Genomic DNA, 24,904 nt, shown 5'->3' with positions numbered 1-24,904 from the left:
CAAGTTTGGCTCACTGAATTTGCACGAACAATACTCATCTGGAATGCCCAGGCGAAGTCCGCATTTGTGAAGTGCGCAATAAAGCGAAGGTTCTCCTACCATAGCATACCAAAGCGTCGATTAAGGTCAAGCTCATGCGTTTATGGTCATCCACATTTCACGTTCCTTCTCATGAAAAGATAGAGGTAAACGTAGTCGCTTTTCCCAGCAGTAAAATGCTTGGAATGGGGGGGGGGGGGGGGGAGCGCCCGTAAATAAGCGGATGGGGCAGCCCGCGTGGCGGTGGAAAAAGGTTTGGGCTGATTCCCTCAATATGTATGGTACACAGCGCAGGTATAGCTGCCTAGTGACAAATATGCAAAGCAAATACATTGTCGGATTTCTTTAGACGGAACTAAAACGAATTTTTTAGAATGTTTGAAGCAATGTAAGGCAAAATAAGGAGCCACTTATTAATGTGCTGCCAGAATAACTTATTGAACGTTATGCAATGAGCGGAGTTAGTAAGGGTCTGAAGTTGCTCATAAGTCAGCAAACGGAGCCCGGTCAATGTATATAAAAATTGCCGGTGATGAATGCCACAGGTCAGACGAAATCGTGGGCACTTTTCTTCTGCGCAGCTTTGCGCAGGCCGCGTCGCTGGTTTTGGAGGCAAAGAAAAGGGTAGCTTGCGTGACGATATGTACAACTCGGCTATTCCCTCAGCCCACCCGTGTTTCGATAGGTAAGGTGTGATAGAAGTTTTATCGACGGTGCGTGCACCGTATTTTTATGGCCGCGACTGTACCTGAGCTTTGTCTGTTCCTTGTTGTGAGCGTGGTACGTGGTAATGCTGTTCAAGCCAAATTTGGACATCCTCTTCTGGGACAACCGCTCCCTGTGTCCGAACTGGGGCCATGACTGACGCTGAAGCTTCAGACAGGTGGTGCGCCCTCGTCGTATGTCCGAAAAGGCAGAGGAGGATACACCCCAAAGCGGATTCATTCTTCGCTGCGTAGAGGGACTTGCGTGGCAAGTCTCAAAGTGAAATACCCTGCAGCGGCGAGGAGGCTAGTTCTGAATTTATAAAAATGTCCAAACCTAATGAAGGAAAACGAAATGCTCAGCAAAGCTTTGAGGTACAGCCTTTGTGGTGTGGATTTTTGGCAATGGCAATGCTTCCTGAATATCAGCGGTGCATTTTTGTCAGACGCTGAAAGGCTGAGAACCGCTTGCAAATGAGCTCATGTCTGTCCTTAGCCCATGTTTTGTCAGCACCTCACACCATGACTTGTGAACAATTTTGTCGCGTTAAAATATTCGTGCAACAGAGAAAGTTCCCCACGCGGTGAAAAGTTTCATGAAGAGGGCCGTGCGCTGACGGCAATGATCAAGGACAACGATATATATATATATATATATATCTATATATATATATATATATATATATATATATATATATATATATATATATATATATATATATATATATATATATATATATATATATATATATATATATATCCTAGCAGCCAAGGCAAATGAAATGAGGGGCTCGTTTGACAAAGCCAGCAGTCACCTAAACCAAGTAGGGGTATGTTTCTATTTTTTAAAATTTGTAGTGCCAATCAATTGTTTTTTTTATGAAAATAACTTATAAAGCAGCAGAGAAAACTACCATGCCGCAGGTGGGATTAGAACCCACGACCTCCGAATATGGCGTCCGGTGCTCTACCAACTGAGCTACGGCGACGGCTGTCCAAACTGTTGCTTTTGTGGGTATTTATATTTTGCTTGCGGCGAATCTTGAGAGTGTTCACCTGCGCCGCCCTCGTCCATAGCGGCGGACGTAGCACGTCCTGTAATACCGGGAGTGTGACGTGGAACGTCATCTAACGATTAGAGCGCGAATCTAAGCGAGAACCCTCTTATTCTACCTCCTGGCATCAAGTCTGGCAGAACCGAGGTCTTCGTTAAGCTTTTAGAAGACAATGTAAATGAAATGAGGGGCTCGTTTTACAAACATATGAAGAAAGCCAACAGTCACCGAAATCCAGGTGCATAGGGTAATGTTTCTATTCTTGTTTGATTTATAGTGGCAATCAATTGGAGAACAATACTTAGATTAATCTGTCGTTTAAAGAAAATTACTTACAGAGCAGCAGAAAACTGGCGCTCATTTTGTAAGGCACCCGACGCGATATTCAGAGGTCGTGGGTACGGATTCCACCGGCGGCATGGTTGTTTTTCTGTTTTTTCACACACACACACACACACACACACACACACACACACACACACACACACACACACACACACACACACACACACACACACACACACACACACACACACACACACACACACACACACACACACACACACACACACACACACACACACACACACACACACACACACACACACACACACACACACATATATATATATATATATATATATATATATATATATATATATATATATATATATATATATATATATATATATATATAGGATAAGTGAAGGATCCACTTCTACAAAGAGACATTTATTGCCGACGTTTCGACCGCGGTGCGGTCTTCTCCAGACATGCAATGGAACCGCGTTAGATTGATATATATGTTTGTGAGGAGCAGAGAGGAGCGAGAAGGAATGTAACACGCAAACAGCAGCAACACTTGAAAAAAAATAAGTAAAGCATGGGGGTGAGGGGAGCAGACAAGGACAAGTTTGGTAGGAGGAAGAGATATCGAAACGAGAGCAAGGGGAAGGAAGGCGGTGTGGGGGACATGTGCAGCGCGGTAACGGCAAGCGTATGAAAAAAGAAGGAAGCAAACAAAATGCACATTCAAAATACAAAGTTGGGCGCCTGTGTAGATGTGTGGTCAAAGAGGCGCAGCTGCGCAAATGACACTGGCGGCGATGAACAGGCCGAAGCAGGCGCCTTTTGGTGGTTTCTCTAATTTCCCGTGAGCCGACAGTTGGCACGTTAGGGAAGGAATGAGCTACGTTGTCACGAGCACGTAACAACGTTAACTTTAAAGGAAGGCACATGGCTGGCTCCTTGGGTCAGTGGACATCTCAATCGCTCTTTGACGTAAGGGGTGGTGATTTCTGCCTGCAAGAAACTGCTTCCGTACAACATTTCGTGCTTACCAATGTTGCACCGCCAGCAGTTGTTTCATGCATATGCTAGGGCTGGCTTGAGATCCATGCGGCAGACTTGAGATCCATGAGGTCACCACACTCTCTAGGCCATCCGTCTACAGCAATATTACTCCAATGTCGTATACAAGAGCGGGCGGCGGCACGCCGACGCAGACTGTGTTTAGCGAGTGCTGCTTGCCTCATCAAATGTGACAGTGACAGCTTTGACCATTACATCTCAGGCGTGTTTCCAGAGTTTCGTGACGTTGAGCTATTTAAACATCAACAGCGTGTAGATCCGGCCCTACAACACTTATTTGCCACCCCGCGCAAGCAGGGAATAACAGGCCGTTTTTATATCCGCGATAGTCTTTTAGGGGGAAACAAAACTACTTCCTTGTGGAGCCATGACAGCTGCTTATTGTTCTAACGGCTCTGTGCTCCTGCATTCTACGTGTCATGCATGACGATCCCGTGCGCGAACATCTTGGATCAACTCGCACGCTCCATCGAGCCCAAGATAGGTTTTAATGGCTGAAAATGCGTTGAACGAAAGAACGCTATGTGGCCAGTTCGACGAGGTGTCAGCGCCACAAACGCCCTACCTCCGCTCCCCCTGGCCCACTGCACCCTATGAGGCCCCCCCAGCATCTCGTTCGAGTAGGTTGGAATTGATTTGCTTTGACCTTTTCCCAGATCTCCAAATGACAGCGCTGTATAGTGATTTGTGCTATTACCTTACACGTTAACGTGTTACGCCTGCTCTACATCGGATATATACCGCGCATCAAGTGTCGCCATCTCTTCTGAACTCGGTCCTCTTACGACCGGGAGTGGAAATCAGCAATCGAGGCCGTCAACCCACAGCCGATATCGTTCAACACCTGCTATGTTTCTGCACTGTTACCAACCAACACTCAACACCATATTGCCCACAGACAAACGCTTTGACAGAACGCATAATCAGAACACTCACCTTCATGCTTGCCATGTATGTGGACTGCGACCATAGGAACTAGAACACCATACTGCCCTTCATCACATAGGCTTTCAATATCGCCACTCATGAAACGGTCGGAAACAATCCATTGAATACCTCTTGTACGCATGCCAGCCGCGCTACACCCTGGACACCATCCTACCATTTGCTCTCTTTGAGAACCTTTGTGTCGCCAAAATCCCTGCCTTAGCTGAAGAAACTCGTCGGATTGCCATTCCGCGAACCATTTCTTCAAAGTCCGCTTCAAAGATGAGTACGATAGCCATCGCCGGCACGTTATTTACGCTCCTGGCTATATGGTCTGGCTTTGGTGTCTAGTCCGGGGCCGCGGCTTGCACCAAAAGACTCTCGCCCACTACAATGGCCCTTACGTGGTTGTGGCAAGAATTAGTGACATCACATACCAGATTGTGGGCCTCACTGCAACTGGTCGCCGGTCCGCGAAAACTGACCGCATGTCACTCATCTGAAGCCATGCCACACTCGGTACACAACTCGCACGGCGGACTTCGGCTGCGCAGAAGCTAAATGCCACGGACTAGCGAAGATGGAGTAGCAGAAATGAAAAAGGGGCTGAATTTGGGTCAGCTTGACGCTGTTCGAAATTTACTTGGTACGCCAGGTACATCTGGCGAGAACGGGGTACGCGGGCGGGTACTCTTTGCGCTCTAAGCAGCATATGAAACTAGTTAATGCATGAATGCATTTATGCTGCTTATTGCGAGCTATTGGTTGGTCCATTATTGGTGACCTGGTTGGTGCTTTAGTTGGTCCACCATACCTCTGCTTGTCGGCAATATTAAGCAGCCTGGCTGTCATGGTTTATCTGCATCATCAGCAGCAACAATGAGCGATGTTATGGGGATATGAAGCGGCGATACACGTGCACATATGCAGAAGATAAACATTTCAGTGATGAAGACGTATCAAATAATTTGCTTCAGGTTGAAACAAAGAAAACAATTAATCAGTCAAATGTGAACTCCCTCAATATGAATATTCCTCAAGAGAAAAGCATGCAGCAGCTCCATCTTTCCGGTACTCACCTATGGAGCAGTAATGTGGATGATAACCAAAAGGGTTCAGATTAAGTTAAGGTAAACACAGCCAGCTAGAGAAAGAAAAATGATAGGTGTAACGTTAAGAGACCGGAAGCGGGCAGAATGGGTGAGAGAAGAAATGCGGGTTAGCGACATTCTAGTCGAAACCGCGAGGAAGAAATGGGCTTGGGCGGAGCATTGTAATGCAAAGGCAAGATAACCGTTTGTCTTTAAGGGTAACGCAGAGGATTTCAAGAGAAAACAAGCGTAGAAGATAGCGGCAGAAACTTAGGTGGGCGGTTGAGATTAAGAAGTTTTCGGCGATACGGTGGCCGCTGCTGGCAAAATAGAGGGTAAATTGGAGAGACACGAGAGAGGCCTTTGCCCAAAATTGGGTGTAATCAGGTAGATGATGATGCTACTAATGAAATGTGAGCGCGAAGACAGTTCTCTGGATGAGTTTGATAAGGTTGCGCAGTAACAATGGAAGAAGCAAAGTAATGGGATCAGGAATAAATGCAATGCTCCTTTCAAAAAAAAAAATTCCAGCAATGTGCTCCTGCGCTCTATTCCGATGATGAAATGTGTTCAACTCTCACGGATTTCTCATATAGTAGCCGTCCCTATTTGAAAATGCTTACTGAGGCATACACGATCCACACAGTCGCTGCCAAGCAGTATAGCGCAGGTGAAAAAATGTACACTCGCGATGGAAAGAAACGCTAACAATGAGGTGCCTATGAGCTCCGCTGTTCGAATTTCTTTTGATCACGCTGTTACCTGGGTGGCAAGAAAGAAAACGTTGGAGTCGTCCTAGAATGCATCACGAACGTTGACCTCAGCGTATTTTTTTCTACCTCCGAAGCAAAAGAGTGATGAAACGAAATGCGAACAGCGGATCGCCCAGGCTCTGCTCTGTTCGCACTTCTTTTTTTCTCCTATGTACTTAGACGGCCCGGACATCTTGCGACGAAATTTAACATCGGCAACACATGTGATGCAGTTTGCACTACGCTTGACTTGATGGTGACGGTGAGCGGCTATGCCGGCTTGGTGAGTCGTTGTTGCTCAATCTCTAGTCATGCGGGTTTATATATGGATGAGATTCTTATTCTGTGGCGCATTTTGAAACGCTGAGTGACGTTACCGTCTGAAATCCATCATCATGAAAAGGACGATCCCTGCACTAGACAGGAACAGAATGCGTTCCGTGTTTGACAAATGCGTTCGACTCGAAGGCTTTAGATTGAATTTAAAAAATTAAAAACCCCTTTCTGGTTAACATCCCTGCCTTTCCTTCCTCCTCGTTATCTATCTATATATCTATCTAAAGCATCAAAAAAGAATTCTAAGATTAGGAGCGTTCCACGAACGACGTTTTTTAAGCCGCTCGGCTATTCTCAGTGCCACGCCGGTACAGCGTACCATCTAACTCTGCTCGTATTGCGACAGAATCAAACAAGACTAAGTAAGGGACACGTACAGGCACTACATTGTCCTATCTTGCCACAGACCGAATACGGTGAAGGGAAGGTCGAACTTTAAAAGCGGCCCGGGTTTATTAGATTACTTAGACAGGGATCTTTCAACATTATGCCCTATACGTGATACCATTTCGTCTGCTTGCTTACATTTCTGTCTATAAGCGCCTATTTAACAATGAAGAAGACACAGCATCGTGGCATTGTGAGCTCTTTGAGAAAAGCGCTGAATTTTTTCTTTCTTCACTTAGTACTTCACAAGTCCTGCCCCAAAAAGTGGAAGATGCGCTCCAAACTTAAGTGTCTCGTGTCCAGAAAGCAGGGCTTACGATTGACGCGACCGAATGTACCACTGAAGGCTTGTTTAGAACTATCAAAAACTGTACAACATTAAGAGCCTGAGTCTTGCACGTTACAAAAATGTGCAAGAAAAGAAGAGTAATTGCTCCCATACCTGCATGGGCGAGGGCGGACGAAATTAATGCAGGCCTGCTCTTCTAGCCCCCCCCCCTCTCCCCCCAAACAAAAAAAAACTGCTTAGTTCTTGCTAGTCATTGGCGGCTTCGTTACCGAAGGCTTAGTTTGTGCAGTAACACTGCCCAGACGGCATGGTGTCTGAACGGAACGCTGCATGAGCATATTTACCATAAACATATATGCATATCCCGCCTCCACAAGATACGCTTTGGACTGTAACTGCTGTTCTCAAGTATTTGCATGCATAGCGATGACCAGAAACCAAATCACAATGGCTGAATTGTTTAAGTGTAATGAAATAGCTAGATACCGTGAAGCTTTCTTAGAAGCCTTTATTGAATATAAGGAAAAATCCCCCCACCCTTTTTATTTCTTTGGCCAATTTGCGGCATTTGACACCGTCTACATTTCGTGAAACATTACTTCAAATTCTGTAATATATCTTCTTTATCTATGCGTGTGCGCGCCTTTTTTTATTTTCTTACTGCGGTTTGAATAATGAACATTATGGCGATCTGTTCTCACTCTCGCCCACCCGAGGCCCCAAACGCCTATTCCTAGATGATAGTCAGTTCTTCGTTGGTGTGCGTGTTTATTGCATAGACCACGTTTATTTGTGCTGTTCAAATATGCTAAACTTTGCCCAACTTACCCAGTTTTCGGTTCTACTGAAGCCCATTCCGATCCTCTTCCAAGGTCTACCCAGTTTATAGCGTTGGTCTATCTCTGAGTTGGTGAGTTGGAGCATTGGTCTAACTCTGGCAACAGAAGAAGTACACCAGCGCACTTCAGTGACCACTCCTCCACGTCCCTTCAGTTCCGGGGCGCGGATACCTAAAGAGCAGCGCCTAAGCGACGCGAATTATTGTGAACAGATATTAGGTTCAGCTAAAGGAGAAGGCCTCACAGACGAAAGCCACACAGGAAGCACACGCAGATCATCGGTCTAGGTAACAGGGCGCCTTGCTGCCTCTGCCTGCCACCTGTGGTGCGGGCGGAAGCCACAAATAGTGACAGACTCCAGTAAGCCCTACAGCGAGCTAGCTACTCTTTTGTGTTGCGTTACATTGGTGTTTCATGTGTTCGTGGCCAGCAGCATGGTCGCAGTTACCTGAGCTACCGTGGGACAGAGTGCTTGTTTACCACCGCGGCATAAACGCCGCTTTATCTTAGTGCCGTTATCCATATGGTTGAATAAATTATTGTGAAAAGGAAGTGTATTATTGCTGTGCTTTGAAAATCAGTTAAAAAATTAGGGGGGTTTAGCTCTACATAACCCGATAAAACACTATAGCAACGATATTGAGCAACTGTTAAAACCGTCAACTACTTTTTCGAGAGTGGCCTGGGCCAAATTTTTGTAAATGACCCTGATCAAATTTGGAGGTCGCCATCATGTCGGTGAAGCTCAATTATGAGCGCATATCGATTCTGGTCGAAATCGGACAAGGTCAAATTTCAGGAGTGTCCCTGGATAAATTTTGGAAATGACCAGGACAAAATTTTGAGGTCGCCATCTTGCCGGGCACGATCATTTATGGTTGAACATCGGTATAGGTCAAGATCGTTCAAGGTAAAATTTCGAGGGTCGCCCGGGCGAAATTTTTGGACATGACCTGGGCATTTCGACGTCGTCTTCGTGTTGAGCATGCTCAGTTAAGGTTAGACATCGATCTAGTCCAAATCGACTGAGTTCAAATTTCGGTGGTAGCCCGGGCCTAATTCTTGCCCCTTGGAGTCACAGATGCTATGGCAAAGAGCGATGCAAAAGCAAGATACAACAGCTACACGTAGGCTTAACATTGCCGTCACAGTTGCTATGGCAACGAGCGATGCGCAGGGGAGATCCGCAAGGAAGATTTTTGCTCGACTCTGGCGATCATATGGATGCTTTATGACTGAAATGGCATCCTTTCTGCCTCCTTCGCCGCATGCTCACCTCATTATCTGCTCTGGTTACGACAAGGAAGCATCGGCATTGCTAGAACTCAGAGTTATATTACGTATGGTGGGAAGCCAGCACAAAACATTTAGTATTGTTGCAAAAAAAATTATTCGAGCGCTTTCTCTACAGTTAATTGTCTTTCGTGGAGCAAGAGAGAAGGTCAGCATGAAGACGATGGAACTAAGCGCGAAAGCAGTGTGCCGTACTGAGCGCGCATCAGATTCCAAATCTCATGACGGAAAATTGTTCGCACTGCAAAGGTGACAAATGTTCGCAGGCGCTATCTGTTTAAGGCGTGAACCCGTAATCGGAACCCCAGGACCATCGCATGGATTATGCCCGTCCAAGGTCACTGATAGAAGCGGCCAGGCCAAGAAAGAAGACAACGAATGGATGGACAGCGAAGAGAGAAAGGAAGAAATATATAGGTGTAGCAAGTAGAAGGATGGTTTTAAATACAAAGATTGAAAGAAGAGTTAAAAGCGATGATGCCGCCCGCCACTTGCTGTCGGAACTTCTACGCTTTTCTTCGCTCGTGGACACCTTTTGGATTCCGCAGGTCGCGGTTGCACCGTTGCTCCGCACCCTTTTCCCTCGCCTCGCCAGGCAACTTCCTGGAAGCTCTGCTCTGCTGGGAACGACCGGCTAAATTTCGGGTGGCTGGTTGGGGCATTTTCTCTCTGCGTCTTTGCGCGGTAAGGCAGTAAGCCTGGGCTATGTCGACACAGTCTCCCGGACAGGGGAGCTCCATCTGGTCGGCTTCTCTGTCCACTGATCTCCTGCGGTTGGAAGCTTTTTGCGCAGTGGTGTCGGCAGTATCCCTGTCGCGCTTGTGCCTAAAGATGGTGGTGCAATCAAGATGAACAACCCTGGTGCTGCTCGGGCTGCTCTCCAGTCGGCAACTTCTTATTATGAGTCAATCTCAGAGGTACGGCAGTTTTGACGCGGCGGGATTCGGTGCAGATCGCCAGACCTCGTCTGTGTAAGAGATTTGCTAAACTCCTCATCCTTTGCCTCTCTTCGGGTAAGTTCCTTCATCCCTTCATATCTGGCGTGCACGGAAGGTATTGTACGAGGCGTAGACTCTTCCCTGTCTCTGGCAGAGACTCTTGAGCTTCTGTCGGCTGCAGGTGTTGTTGCTGTGCACCGCTGTAGCCGGGATGTAAACAACGTGCGGATGCGCACTGAATCAGTTATTGCTACCTTTGCCGGCACTTCCTGCCCTTATGAAATCAAGGCATGGCCTCTAATTCTTCGGGTAGACCCGTTATCATCTCGGCCTCTGCAGTGGAACAACTGCTAGCGCTATGGACATAGCGCCGGTGGTTGCAAATCCAACTTGAGGTGTTGAAACTGTGGGGATGGTCATTCAACGAGCACCTGAATTGAGAAGAATGAGAAGTGTTGCCTTTGCGGTGGTGCTCAGTCTGCAAACTACTCAAATTGTCCCTCTCGAGCTCAGGAAATTCAAATTCTGGAGATAATTGACAGAAAACGCTGTTCGCGCCGTGACGCTATTACAGAGGTGAAAGAACGTGCCCACGGTTATTCGGTGTGACAGCTCGGCAAGGTGTCATGTTAGACTCAACGCTGTTCCAGGCGACTGCTGCTGCTGTGGAGGCTTCGATGTCTAAAATGGAAGAAAAGATTGTCGCAAGTGTGACCGAGTGCCTTACAAACGCTCTAGTACTCAGCTTACACATGCCGTGCAGGCCGGTTTGGCACCTCTTTCGACGGCAATTCCCTCTCCACTTATCCGGTCTCCAATTCCAGTAGCATCCCAACCCCAGGAACAAACTTCTGCCCCTTCCGCTGTACCTACCTCGGGTACTTCGAGGGATGTTGGTATAATCTATGACTCCGAGATGGTGGAGCCTGATGCACGGCTTCTTAAGCGCAGCGGGTCCCCCATGTCTCATTCGTTGTCTTCTCTGGGCACCCAAACCAAATCAAAGAAGCAGCAGCTTGGCACTGAACACAAGAATACCATTTTGGAGCAGGCAGTTGCTGCTGCTAGGCTTTCGCAACCATAGCGTCGTTGCGGGTTTTGCAGTGGAACTGTCGCTCTATTCTTTGCGCTTCCACAGATTTACACTGCATTTCTACCCAGCTTAATCCGGATGTCGTTATTCTACAAGAAACGTGCCTTTCAACCGACAAATATTTCCATATCAAAAATTACCGTTCATTTCGCCTAGACCACCAGTCAAGAGGAGGGGGTTTACTAACTTTAGTCTCTTCAAAATTTTGCCACAGGGCTATGGTATCTTTTCAACAAATGTCTCCTGACTGTAAGATTTTGGCACTAGACTCTGTACTTCCTGGGTGCTCTCCATTTTCCATAGCAAATTATTATTTCCCCAATAGAGTCCAGGATGTTAGACCTCTGGACTTGTTACTCGCCAACTGTAAAAACCCAGTTCTCGTGGCTGGGGACTTCAGTTCTGACCATGTGTCGTGGGGTTTTAGGACTAATGCATGCGGCAAGCGCCTTTGGGACTGGGTTTCTGATCACAACCTGATGTGCTTAAATTCAGGATCGGCCACTTATCTTCGCTCACACACTCAATATGTTTTAGATCTCACGTTCATTAGTGCTGGAATTGGCGTAACGAATTGGTCGACTGTTTATAGCGGCACCTCAAGTGACCATATGCCTATTCATTTTGATATCATATGTCGTGTTACTCCGGCGTCTTCTCAGTTGCGGTCACATGTAAATTATGACAGATTTCAGACTGTGTTGCGCTCTGCCCTTGCTTCAGTGTCTAACATCGCCGAGGTCCACCAGTCAGCAAGCATATGTCTGGCTATGGAGGAAAGCCGTAAAAAGTCGGAGTTCCTGGTGAAGCCAACAAAAGGGAATTCTTCTAACTGGTGGAATGCGGACTGTACAAGAGATTACAGGCGGATGAATGCAGCATAGAAAAAGGTTCTTCATAAGCAATGCCCGAATAACTGGAGTGATTATAAATTTATTGCAGCCACCTATAAACGCACAGTTTCTCGTGCGAAGGAAAAATATGACTCAGAACTCTTCAATTATCTTTCAAATGCGGGTAACCGACGTGCACTATTCGGTTTTCTACGGTCTAGGAAACAGCTCATGTCCTCTCATAATTTTCAGGCATTAGTTAAATCACCTGAAGAAGCTATCCATGCGGTTGAATTAATTGCCACAGGCCTGGAAAAGCGGTTCTCGTATCTACTACGTTTGCGCCCAATGTTGTTTGCACCAGTCGTGCCAAATGATAATGCCTCACAAGTAAATCTATCAGAGCTTTCACAAGTTGTCGAGAGATTGCCAGCTGCTGCTCCTGGTCCTGATGGTGTTACTACAAAGATGCTCAAGATTCTCTTTGAAGAGTCTCCCAACTCCTTATTGCACCGATGAAATACTCTATCAAACACGCTTGGATACCTTCTGAGTGGAAGCCGTCCGAGGTGATTCTTTTACTTAAAAATCAGGGTGGAGGCTATAAATTGAATAATATTAGGCCAATTTCTTTAACATCAAACGTGGTAAAGTTGATAGAAAGGGTGTTACTAATTCGGGTGTCAGCCATTGTGGACCGCAAAACTATACTCAGCCCGTGCCAACTCGGTTTCCGGCCACGGTGTTCGATATGGAATGTACATGCTCATCTTGACAGCAGAATTCTTGCTCGTCGTCAACGCCTGGTCGCAGCTTTGGTTACGTTAGACGTCGCCAAAGCTTACGACAGTGTAGAACACTCCATCCTGATACATAGGCCAGTCTCTTCAATTTCCAGATTTTATAGTCGCATGAATATCTGCATTTCTTTATAACAGGAAATTCTTTTGCGTCCGTCCATAATGGTGTTCATTCAGAGAGGTACAGACAAACGCGAGGTGTACCGCAAGGAGCTGTTCTTTCTCCTGTGCTCTTTAATATTCTGTTGAGCTGAATTTCTCTCCACCGCCATGTACGCACTTACGTCTATGAGGACGACATTGCGATTTTTGCTGCTGCGCCAGATATACATTCCCTGTATGGTCTATTGCAGTCATATCTGAATACACTTGAGCACTGGTTGACCGCATTACACCTGAAGTTAAATGTTGGTAAGTGCGCCACTCTTGTTTTCCCTCTATTCACTCCTGTAGTGGTCTCTCTCACTTTCCAGTTAAAAATAACACCGCAGGTTCAATCCCTAAAATACCTAGGGGTCATTTATGACAACAAACTCACCTGGCGACCTCACATTGACCATGTCGCGGCGAAAGGGGCTCGTGCCGTGGGCATGTTACGGAGATTATGTCATCACCGGTACGGCATGCGCAGAGATGAGCCATTAATGATCTACACTGTCTATGTCAGGCCAATTTTATAATTTGGATCAGTGTTGTTTTCAGGCTCGGCTGCATATAAACTTTGTCCTCTCGTCATTTTAGAGAGAGAAGCACTTCGCATGTGCCTCAGCCTTTCAAAATTTCTGGCTACCAATGTGCTGTACCTTGAAGCCCGCATTCCGCCTCTCTTATCACGACTTAATTTTTCAACTGTGCAAACTTACCTCAGGATCTATGAATCCCATTTCCACCGTTCCCAAAGCATTTTCTGTTGTCAGCCGACCTCCTTTTTTGGTGTCACCTGGTCTCGTTTCAATTCCCCTCAGGTAGTGTTTGTGCAAAGATTACTTCAGCCTTTAGATGTAAACATTTATAATATCCTTCCTGCGCTTCGCAATAGGCCCGCTATCCACATTGTTTTCGACGACATATTCCCAAAAAATGCAAAACTTTTGCCGTTGAGATCATCTGAGGACCCTACCTACAGATATAGCAATAGCGACTGACGCATCGCAATGCAATGAAAAAGCAGGTGTGGGAATATTGTGCTCGCATTTAGACTGGTCCTTTTCACTGCGCCTTCCAGATTTCACCCCTATTTTTCAAGCAGAGTTTCTAGCAGTTGTACTTGCTCTACGCAAGCTAGACCCCTCTATTACAGCAGTTGCAGTAATTATTGATTCTTTATCTTTGTGTTCGTCCCTCGCTGCACATGTTGACGGTCCTATTTTAAGAACTTTCTTAAACCAACTTCCTCCGCATTTGAGCCTTGTTCATTTAGTATGGGTTCCCGGTCACAGCAGTGTGACAGTAAATGAGATTGCTGACAATCTCGCAAAGGCTTCCCTCAGCGGCCCCGTGTTGCCAATCATCCCGACTACAGCCTATATTACAGCATGTAAATTTCGGCGACGTGCGTTTTTAAGCTCGCAAGACACATCACTTTTAACATCAGCGGATTATGAGCACCTTAAATATTATTGGAACAAGAAATTTTGTTGCTCTCGGCAGCTTGAAGTATCACTGACGAGGCTGCGCTGCCGCATACCCCCTCTAAATTTCTATTTACACAAGTCGGGTTTGGCGCTCTGTCCCCTTTGTGCATTTTGCCGTGAGCCTGAATCTATAGAAGATTTTTGGCTCTATTGTCGCCGATTCAACTCTCTGAGAAAAAGGTTGCTGGAGGAGCCCTTGCAGCATCTTGGCCTTAGTTTGAGCAGCCCGCTCTTGCTCTCATTTGGCGCCACCACATTTGGGTTCAGCCACAGATCTGTTTGTACCGCTGTTCTAAATTTCCTGACAGAATCTCAACGACTGCATTGCTAAGTGTTCCAAACTTTTCTTTTCTATTAATTATTACATTTTGACTTAATGAATATTATTTAATCCCTCTCTTTATAATTATTCTTAAAATTTTAAAATCAAAACACTCATCCCTTTTCTGTTCATGACGAAAAATTCACCGGTGTTGCGCTCCCACGTGCTTTTCCTTTTTGTTAACTGCGTTCAGGTGAATAGCCACCCGATTCTTGGCCGATCCGCCAGTGTGGGTATGTGCCATCTTTTGATAGGCTAACAACAACAACAACAACTGGAGAAGCCAAAGCCACGGGCGCCGGTTTAATAAGTTCTGTGTTTCTCTGTCCTACCGAGCGGCTGCAGCTCGAAAACTATGGGGTGGGTGGGTGAGACAAACCTGAGCTAGAATTTCTACTGTGGGCGAAACAAGATAAGAAACCGAGGAACTAGTGCGCGCGGATGTAGCAGCTGCACTCCTATTATCCTTGCATTAATCAACTCAACAGAAAAGTAAAAAAAGCGTTAAATAAACGAAGGGGCTGTCCGAACCTCCAGAATTTTGCCGTGCTTGAAATGAATGCAAAAAAACAAAACAAAGAGGACGCTCGTCGCTTTAGTGGTCGCGCCGTTTGCCGCCTACATGACGCAATGTTTGCTCGTTGGTGAGCGAGAAGCCAATCAGAGGCGTAGCCAGACTGAGGAACGGCTTCCGACGAAGATCTCCCTAAAGTGAGAGTTGAGCTGGCGGCAACTCCTGAAGGTTGAACCTTCAACATCTGGAACTGCCGCCTCGGATCAGGTTCGTGCTGAGAGGGCTGCGTTGGAGCTAGAATATAGGAAGCGTGAGTGCAAATCAGCTGCCGCCACCTATAGTCGCCGGCTCGCTCCGGATGTTTAACTGGGCGGTTGCCTTATTAGGCTAGGCAACTTTTCTTCATCTTTACGTTTATGAAAAAGAAGCTGTTTTTATGAACGAGCCCGATCTTAATATCTGCTTATCGGGATAGATTATGCCGCGACGAAGACAAATCAGGCGAATTTCGAGAGCCCTAGCGATTGAATAAAAAATCTGTCCTTACAGGCTGAGCGGCTGCGCCGATGGGAGGTTGTTCGCGATCACGTGACCACTAAGTGCAGACAGTCCACAGCTCATTCATCACCCTGATTTCTTAGTTATTTAATGAGCCGCGGGCAACCAACAAGACGTCTCAAATACACTGAGACTCCAATCAAGAAAACAATCTGAAGCGACTCGATTATGCAGCATCCTGTGCACCGGCGCAGTAGCAGCGGCAGCAGTTATGACAAAGCCGGAAGTGGTGATGTAGTACATGACTCGCGTTGCGGTTACAACATGGATGCCGCCAATGCGAAACGCCGTGCACTTCTGGGTTCAAGAATGCGTGATGCCAGAGCCCAAGACGTACAGCAGAAAAAAAAGACAACTAACGCTGTCTGGACGCTAGTTTCAGGTATTAGGTAGTATTTATCATTCTTCGTTGTATTTCCTACCCATACACATATTGAAACGTCACCGTGTATCAAAGCAAGCTTCAAAAAGTAAGGGGGTAGGTTTATTCGCCTCAGTGCTTGACATTGTCGATTTGACAGATTTTTATGGTGAGAATAATCATTCTTGTTCATGATGAATTTATTTTCAATGCGCAATGCAGATTTAACGCCATGACTCCAAAAATACCTATCGCTAAGCTGAAAGAAGCAATGAAACAAATGGCGAAAAATCAGCTTTAGGGGCCGATAAAATACAAGGACTGCTTCTGTAAACAGATCTTGGGAAAAAGGCACATTAACACAATAAAAGAATGAAAAACTTAGAAACTGATTGGGCATGGACATAAAGAAAGCAAAGCCTGAATATTACCAACAACGACTTGAAAATTCTTTGCATAATCCTCTAAGAGCTTTTCAGCATTTCGTGATCTGGCAGAAAGTGACGCAGCTGTTTAACCACCCGAGTTTGAAATAAATGGCACAAGTTGCTGTGGTAAATTTTTGCAAATATATTCTACACTCACTTTGTGGAAGCACGCACTCAACTCTTTGGGCCTCCTTCATATGTGGGCAATGATTTAGTGCCGCATACTAGTCTTCATATACCCGGTAAAATTTTCCTTGTGCCTATCGGCCACAGAAATAAATTCTATTCTACGCTTCCTTAGCAACAGGTCAGCAGTTGGCAATGATAGAACAGAAAGTGCACCGATGGAAGCCGCTTCATATATCTTATTCGGGCCATTTGAAAAACTGTAATGGTGTGCTTGAATCTGATATCTTTCCTGACAAGCTAAAAATTGCTGGTATAAGTCATAAGGCCACAATGTTTGAGAGTAGAAATTACCGTAGGCACATTTCTGTCCCCCTACGTTTTTACAAAATACTGATATGAATTATAAACAAGCGTCTGGATAATTTCCGTCTCTCAAAGCATGAAACTTGAAAGCAACAGTGAGGTTTACAGAAAGATAAATCGACAAAAGGACCTTAATCATCATCATCAGACGACTACACCCTCTGGAGGGCGATGTCCTCTCGCATTTCCCTTCAATTAACCTTGTACTGCGCCAGTAGCGCCCACCCTATGCCTGCTAACTTCGTAATCTCATCCGTCCACATAACTTTCTGCGGCCCCCTGCTATGCTTGCATTCTTTTGGAATCCACTCCATTATGTTTAGGGACCAGTGGTTATCCTGACTTCTTACACACAAAAGATGAAATGATAAAGCCCAGATGCTCTGTATATATATATATATATATATATATATATATATATATATATATATATATATATATATATATATATATATATATATATATATATGCAGTATAGAAAGATAAACGTATTTGGTTGCTAGAGGCAAAAATTCAAAGTTGAAAACGTTTCATTTAGCCATAGATTTATTTTGAGTCGACGTTTCGGACAGAGCCTGTCCTTTCTCAAGACTGCGGTTACAGGGGTCTTCTTCCTCTTCTTAAGGAGTTGGCACTGGCACACATGTACGACACATGAACAAAAGAAACAAACTGAGGCAAACAATACTAGAAAAGATACAGATAGAAAGGAAAAAAGGGAGAACCAATAAAAAAGAAAAACGTGTGGTCCCCCGCCGCCAACCCCGCAGCCGCGGGGAGCCGACCCCGGACGAGGGAAACAAAAAAAAGGAAAACACGGAGCGGCAGAGGATAATGGCTACCCATCAAAGAAACAGAGCGGCGGCGTGTAAGGTGCACAGGAACAGACGGTGGCGGGATCGCCCTACACACAAAAGTTAGAGACGCGTGCACTCGCGTGCCCCGACCATAAAGAGTAAACAAATAAACAGAAAAATATGCAGACAGGGCCGGAGCTTCCGTCATCTGGAACCACTTCGGCAGCCAGAGCCAAGGCCGAACCAGCGGCGCCGTGAGCTTAACTAGACACACGTGCACTGTGCATGAAAACACCCAGACACACAACAGTAAAACATCCGAGCTCATGCCAGTGTCGTGTGGCGGCTAAATGACAATGGCGGGAGCACTTAAGCGAGTAAGGTGTACAGAAACAGACGGTGGCGAAATTGTCCAACATACAAAAATTAGAGACGCGTGCACTCGCGTGCCCTGGCCAGAAAAAGTAAACAAATAAACAGAATAAAATGCAGACAGGAGAGGAGACTTCCGTCATCTGGAACCATTTCGGCAGCCCGAGTCAAGGTAGAATCAGCGGCGCCGTGAGCTTAACTACACACACGTGCACTGTGCCTGAAAACACCCACAAAAGAAGAAAACAAAAAGTGGAAGAACATCCGAGTTCGGGCAAGTGTCGTGTGGGAGGTAAATGTGAATGGCGTGAGCACTTAGGCAAGGGTTCTTCAATTGCACCCCGTCGGCAAGGTAATCGAACTGGGAAGATATTGGCGGGATGGGGTGGGGAATGAAGAAATTTGTTTGAGCTTGAAAAAGATGTCGCTGGCAAGAAACAGCTGAGGTATGTCAAGCTGGCTCTCGTAATGTCAGCAACGGCCCTGCAAGGGGCGGATGGAGGACAATGCACCTGGACTTTCATTAATGCCGTGAGGAATTGTTTCAAATTTGGAAATGAAGTACGACTCGCGTTTTTCTCTTTCCCGGGTGTTGTGGAACCCACCCTGTAGGACTGTTAACTTAATTGCATCAAATGGGTGGTTTCGCTCATTAATGTGTTTGACAAGGGAAGGTTGGGTAGGGATAAGATATGCGCGGTGGTTATTAAAGCAAATTCGAAGAGGGTTGACGGTCTGTCCAATGTGCTGCATACTGCACACACTGCATTCTAGGAGTATATTACGTTGCAGGAATCACATTCAAAGTTGCCATTAATTGCCCATTTGAAGCTTGAAGCTGTGCTTACTGCAGAGCTTGATGTTCGTATGTGTTTGCAGACCTGGCATCTACTTTTTCCACAGGACCGGCACCCCAAAACCGGCTGGTTATTTGTTTTTGAGTGTACTAGAATATTTTTAATGTTTTTTGGTCGTCTGTAGACCACGTGAGGGGGAGCAGTGAAAATTTTGGTCAAGCGCTCGCTTTGTTCGAGAATTCTGAAATGTGTTCTTATGATTTTGTTTACGTTAGGCGGGTTACTGGTGAAGGTAAGTACGTGATTTGCCCGGTGATCTGTTTCCTCGTTGTAGCGACGTCCCTCCAGTATTTGCTCTCGGTTGAGTTTAGATGCCTTTTCAATGGCATCGTCGACAATGGCGGGAAGGGGGAGGGGTATCGTTGCTTAATGAGGACTTCTCGCATGCGTTTGGAATTTTTTACGAAGTCCTCGTCTCGGGAACATATTCTTTTAAATCAATGCGCCTGAGAGTATGGGATGATTGTTTTAGAGTGACGAGGATGGCAGCTTTGGAAGTGTAGGAATTGTTGGCGGTCAGTCGGTTTTCGATATACACCGGTGGTAAGTAAGCCTTTGTTTACCGAAATCTCAACATCTAGAAAGTTAATTGTGGTGTTGGAGTACGTGTAAGTGAAAGATATGTTGGGGTGGACTAGATTGAAGTTTTCAATAAAACGTATGAGTTCTTGCTCTGTGTCAGTCCATATTAAAATGATGTCATCCAAGTAGCGTTTGTATAGGGTGGGCTTAATGGGGCAATCTTTCAGAAATTTGGACTCAATACTATGCATGAAGATATCGGCGTAGGTGGGTGCCATCCCCTTGTACCCATGGCTGTGCCATTAATTTGCAAATAGTGTTCATTGTTAAATTCGAAGTTGCTATATTCGAGTACGATTTTTGCCAGTATTTCTAAAACACGTGGGGTAGGGGTTTCCTCCTTTCTGTTTTGTTCATACGCTTCGATCAAAGATTTAATGCTATCGGAATGAGGAATGTTTGTGTAGAGAGAGACTACAGCTAGTGTTTTGCCTTGATGGGTAGCCATTATCCCCTCCCGCTCCGTGTTTTCCTATCTATGGCTAAATGAAGCGGTTCACAACTTTGTATATATATATATATATATATATATATATATATATATATAGTAGTTGCGAAAACATGGAGTACTTGACTGCTTAAAATAATATACATCGAAGTATACGCTTCATTTAAGGACACATTTTTATTTTACTTGACGTTTCGGTCGGAGGACCGATTTTTTTCAAGAGTAATATATATATATATATATATATATATATATATATATATATATATAAAGGAAGACAACAGTCACCGAAACCAAGGTGCATAGAGGAATGTTTCTATTTTTTAAAATATCTAGTGCCAATCAATTAGTTTTTCTAAAGAAAATTACTTATGAAGCAGCAGAAAAAACAACCATGCCGCCGGTGGGATCCGAACCCACGACCTCCGAATATCGCGTCCGGTGCTCTTACCAACTGAGCTACGGCGACGGCTGTCCAATCTGCTGCTATCGTGGGTATTTACGTTTTGCGTGTGAGCGAACCTTGAGAGTGTTCACCAGCGCCACCCTCGTCCATAGCGGTGGACGTAGCACGTCCTTTAATACCGCTAGTGCGACGTAGAACGTCATCTAATGGCGAGGGCGGAAACTGTGCGAGAGCCCTCTTTTGTTACCTATGGCATCAAGACTGCCAGAACCGAGACCCCCGTTAAGCTATTAGCGGACAAGGCAAATGAAGTGAGGGGCTCGTTTGACAAACATATTAAGGAAGACAACAGTCACCGAAACCAAGGTGCATAGAGGAATGTTTCTATTTTTTTAAATATCTAATGCCAATCAATTAGTTTTTCTAAAGAAAATTACTTATGAAGCAGCAGAAAAAACAACCATGCCGCCGGTGGGATCCGAACCCACGACCTCCGAATATCGCGTCCGGTGCTCTTACCAACTGAGCTACGGCGACGGCTGTCCAATCTGCTGCTATCGTGGGTATTTATGTTTTGCGTGTGAGCGAACCTTGAGAGTGTTCACCAGCGCCACCCTCATCCATAGCGGTGGACGTAGCACGTCCTTTAATACCGCTAGTGCGACGTAGAACGTCATCTAATGGCGAGGGCGGAAACTGCGAGAGCCCTCTTTTGTTACCTATGGCATCAAGACTGCCAGAACCGAGACCCCCGTTAAGCTATTAGCAGACAAGGGAAATGAAGTGAGGGGCTCGTTTGACAAACATATTAAGGAAGACAACAGTCACCGAAACCAAGGCGCATAAAGGAATGTTTCTATTTTTTTAAATATCTAGTGCCAATCAATTAGTTTTTCTAAAGAAAATTACTTATGAAGCAGCAGAAAAAACAACCATGCACTCTCAAGGTTCGCTCACACGCAAAACGTAAATACCCACGATAGCAGCAGATTGGACAGCCGTCGCCGTAGCTCAGTTGGTAAGAGCACCGGACGCGATATTCGGAGGTCGTGGGTTCGGATCCCACCGGCGGCATGGTTGTTTTTTCTGCTGCTTCATAAGTAATTTTCTTTAGAAAAACTAACTGATTGGCCCTGGATATTTAAAAAAATAGAAACATTCCTCTATGCACCTTGGTTTCGGTGACTGTTGTCTTCCTTAATATGTTTGTCAAACGAGCCCCTCACTTCATTTGCCTTGTCTGCTATATATATATATATATATCACATCTTCATTAAGAAGGTAAAAATATGTGGTATTCAGAGCATGGCATTTGATCCTAGAAAAAATAACTTCAGGTCGAGATTTCGATCGATTGCATGGTTATTTTATTCAATCTGACATGAACCTTACAATATACGGTGTACCACAAGGATTAATGCTATGTTCTTTGTTGTTTATTTGTTTTCACTGTTATCTTACATAAAGGACATAGCAAACGTACCTACACTAAAGAGCCTTTATTACATACTGACGACACTCATTATTTTTTGTGTGGCTTTAACCTTAAGAAAATCGAAGAAAAATGAAACACTTGGTTACAAGAACATTATTTTTGGCTCAGATCAAACTCCAGCTAAATGCGAAAACAAAATTTATTCTTTTGTACGCCAAAAATAGACTGATTGACCTGACATTACTCTTCGTTACGCTTCAACTATAATGGAATGCGTTCAGAGGCACGCATTTATAGGTGTTACTGTTCAATGAAATTTAAATTGGTCTGATGACAAAATCAATGTCACAATGTCCTCATCAAAGCAGCGCGATACATAGCCATAATTTCTAGGCCTCGTTTTGTACCGCTTTCGAGAAGAAATTCTGTTTTGTATAGTTCACTCACATTCCGATTACTGTTTATTAATTTAGTGGACTTTTGGTGAACCTGACATCGATAAATGGTTAGCGCGTCAACGTGGGGTGGTTCAATTACATACGCCAACCGAGACCGCATCAGCTTAAAACACCTAATGAAACACCCTGTTAACTATTTTGACAACCTTTTACAGCTTTAGCTGCGCGATCCATAGCCATAATTTCTAGGCCTCGTTTTGTACCGCTTTCGAGAAGAAATTCTGTTTTTAATTGTTCACTCACATTCCGATTACTGTTTATTAGTTTAGGGGACTTTTGGTGAACCTGACATCGATAAATGATTAGCCCGTCAACGTGGGGGGGTTCAATTACTTACGCCAACCGAAACCGCATCAGCTTGAAAGACCTAATGAAATAATAATATTAATAATAATAATAATAATAATAATAATAATAATAATAATAATAATAATAATAATAATAATAATAATAATAATAATAATAATAATAATAATTGGTTTTCTGGGGAAAGGAAATGGCGCAGTATCTGTCTCATATATCGTTGGACACCTGAACCGCGCCGTAAGGGAAGGGATGAGGGAGAGAGTGAAAGAAGAAAGAGAAATGGGTGCCGTAGTGGAGGGCTCCGGCATAATTTCGACCACCTGGGGATCTTTAACGTGCACTGACATCGCACAGCACACGGGCAGCTTAGCGTTTTTCCTCCACAAAAACGCAGCCGCCGCGGTCGGGTTCGAACCCGGGAACTCCGGATCAGTAGTCGAGCGCCCTAACCACTGAGCCACCGCGGCGGGTGCTAATGAAACACCCTCTTAACCACTTTTTACAACCTTCTACAGCCTTAGCAGTGCCTTCTTTTCTTCAAAAGATATAGCGTAAACCTGCATTAGTTTTCTAAATCATTACTCTAGGGGAAGTACTAGGTATGTTTTGACGAAAGTCTCAACTCTAAAACAGCGTCATTGAACCAATTTTACAAAAGAACTGAAAAATATCACATCATGGTCACCTGAAATAATAATATTAAAATAAGTGATATGGCAAAGAAATGTGAAATGGCCTTAAACTTTAAGTATGAACCCTCAATCTTCATATTACTGTCTGCATGATTTTGCACTGCGAGGCCTTGCGATCTTTTAATTTTCACTCTCTACTTTAAAAAAACACTGCTCCTGAATGCTGGCTGTTAAATTTTGCCATCCATCTCTTTTCGTATTACAATATTCTTTTTAAATTAAACTTGAGAAGTGTGATATGTATCGGTATATTCTGTTATGTAGACCTATTTATAATGCTACGTTATGTTTATTTGTTACCCTTGTTCTTGCTCAATTGCTTTTTTCTGAGAGAATCTGCGGCTGAGTAACGGTTTTTGTTCCCTCGGAGCCTTAAGAGGCCTGGCCCCAGTCAGGAAGACTGCTTACTATATTTTGTCCTCCCTCAAGAGCAAGGACTGTGCAAGATCTTAATAAATTATAAAAAAAAGAATTTGAGCTTTCGGATCTTGTGTTGGTGTCTGAAATGAAGTAGGAAAAATTATTCTGTGTTGAAAAGGCAGCATTACACTGGCTCAAGATGGCTCAAGACGTGCTGGAAGCACGTGACTTCGTCATATCCATGCACTCGGGTAGCAGCCGAAGCAAGAACAAACAATATTCTTACGGCGCGTTAAAGAATGACCCGGTAACGCTGAGAAAATCAGTAAATAAAGCGTTTATAACACTTTTAGCACTGTTAGAATAAAGTGTGGAAGCACGCTGTTTTAGTCCGCGCGGTAACGGGAGGACTTCAGCGCATGACGGTATGACAAACCCTTCTCATGCATAAAAGTGCCTTTGTCTTCTTAGGCGGCACATTTTGCTTCGAGAAGTGTTTTGAAGTCAGGAGGCACAAGACTTCTGAGTACGATGGAATTGAATAGTGACCCAGTCGTGAGTACAATTATAATCAGCGACTGGTGGCTAAAAAAATGTCACCATTCCTTCAGCGAATTCTTCTTGATTATTGCTTTAGTCCAAGATCTTTTCCGCATTTTATGCGGGCAAAATCGATAATATAAACAGCCGATGTTATTTCAAGAAAGGGCTTTTATCCTTTGATTTACTACCTATATACATGAAACAGGGATAGGAAGTGGCCAATATCTATATTCAAATTAAGATAAAATTACGGTCTGTTTTATATGATTCGCGACCACCATACAGAGCGATAAATAAGAGCACGATTGCAGATTTTGTAAAATCAGTAAGCAAAATAGAATGGTCTTTCATCTACAACTTGACAGATCCTGTAAAGGCGTTCGGCCAATTATCTACAATAATTAGAAAGATTTATAATGAAGCGTTTCCTTTAAGACAGACCAAACGCAATAAGAAATGTAGGAAACCATGGATCGACAATGAGCTGTTAAGAAGAATAAAAAAAAGAGAAAGACTGTTTGCCACCTTTATAAAGACAAGACAACCAGAGCACTTAATAAAATTCAAAAATGTGAGAAATAGACTGAGGCGA

At 44.6% G+C, this 24,904-nt stretch overlaps 1 non-coding gene across 1 annotated transcript; it reads right to left on the bottom strand.

Moving 5' to 3' along the window:
* Positions 1 to 1,659: 1,659 nt before the first annotated feature.
* On the bottom strand, positions 1,660 to 1,732 carry TRNAW-CCA (transfer RNA tryptophan (anticodon CCA)). Its single transcript has one exon. It is a non-coding gene; the product is annotated as a tRNA-Trp (tRNA).
* Between the last annotated feature and the right edge of the window lie 23,172 nt (positions 1,733 to 24,904).

The sequence above is a fragment of the Amblyomma americanum genome, chromosome 3, assembly GCF_052857255.1.
Source record: "Amblyomma americanum isolate KBUSLIRL-KWMA chromosome 3, ASM5285725v1, whole genome shotgun sequence".
Lineage (NCBI taxonomy): Eukaryota > Metazoa > Arthropoda > Arachnida > Ixodida > Ixodidae > Amblyomma > Amblyomma americanum.
This window is presented reverse-complemented; position numbering and strand designations above follow the sequence as displayed.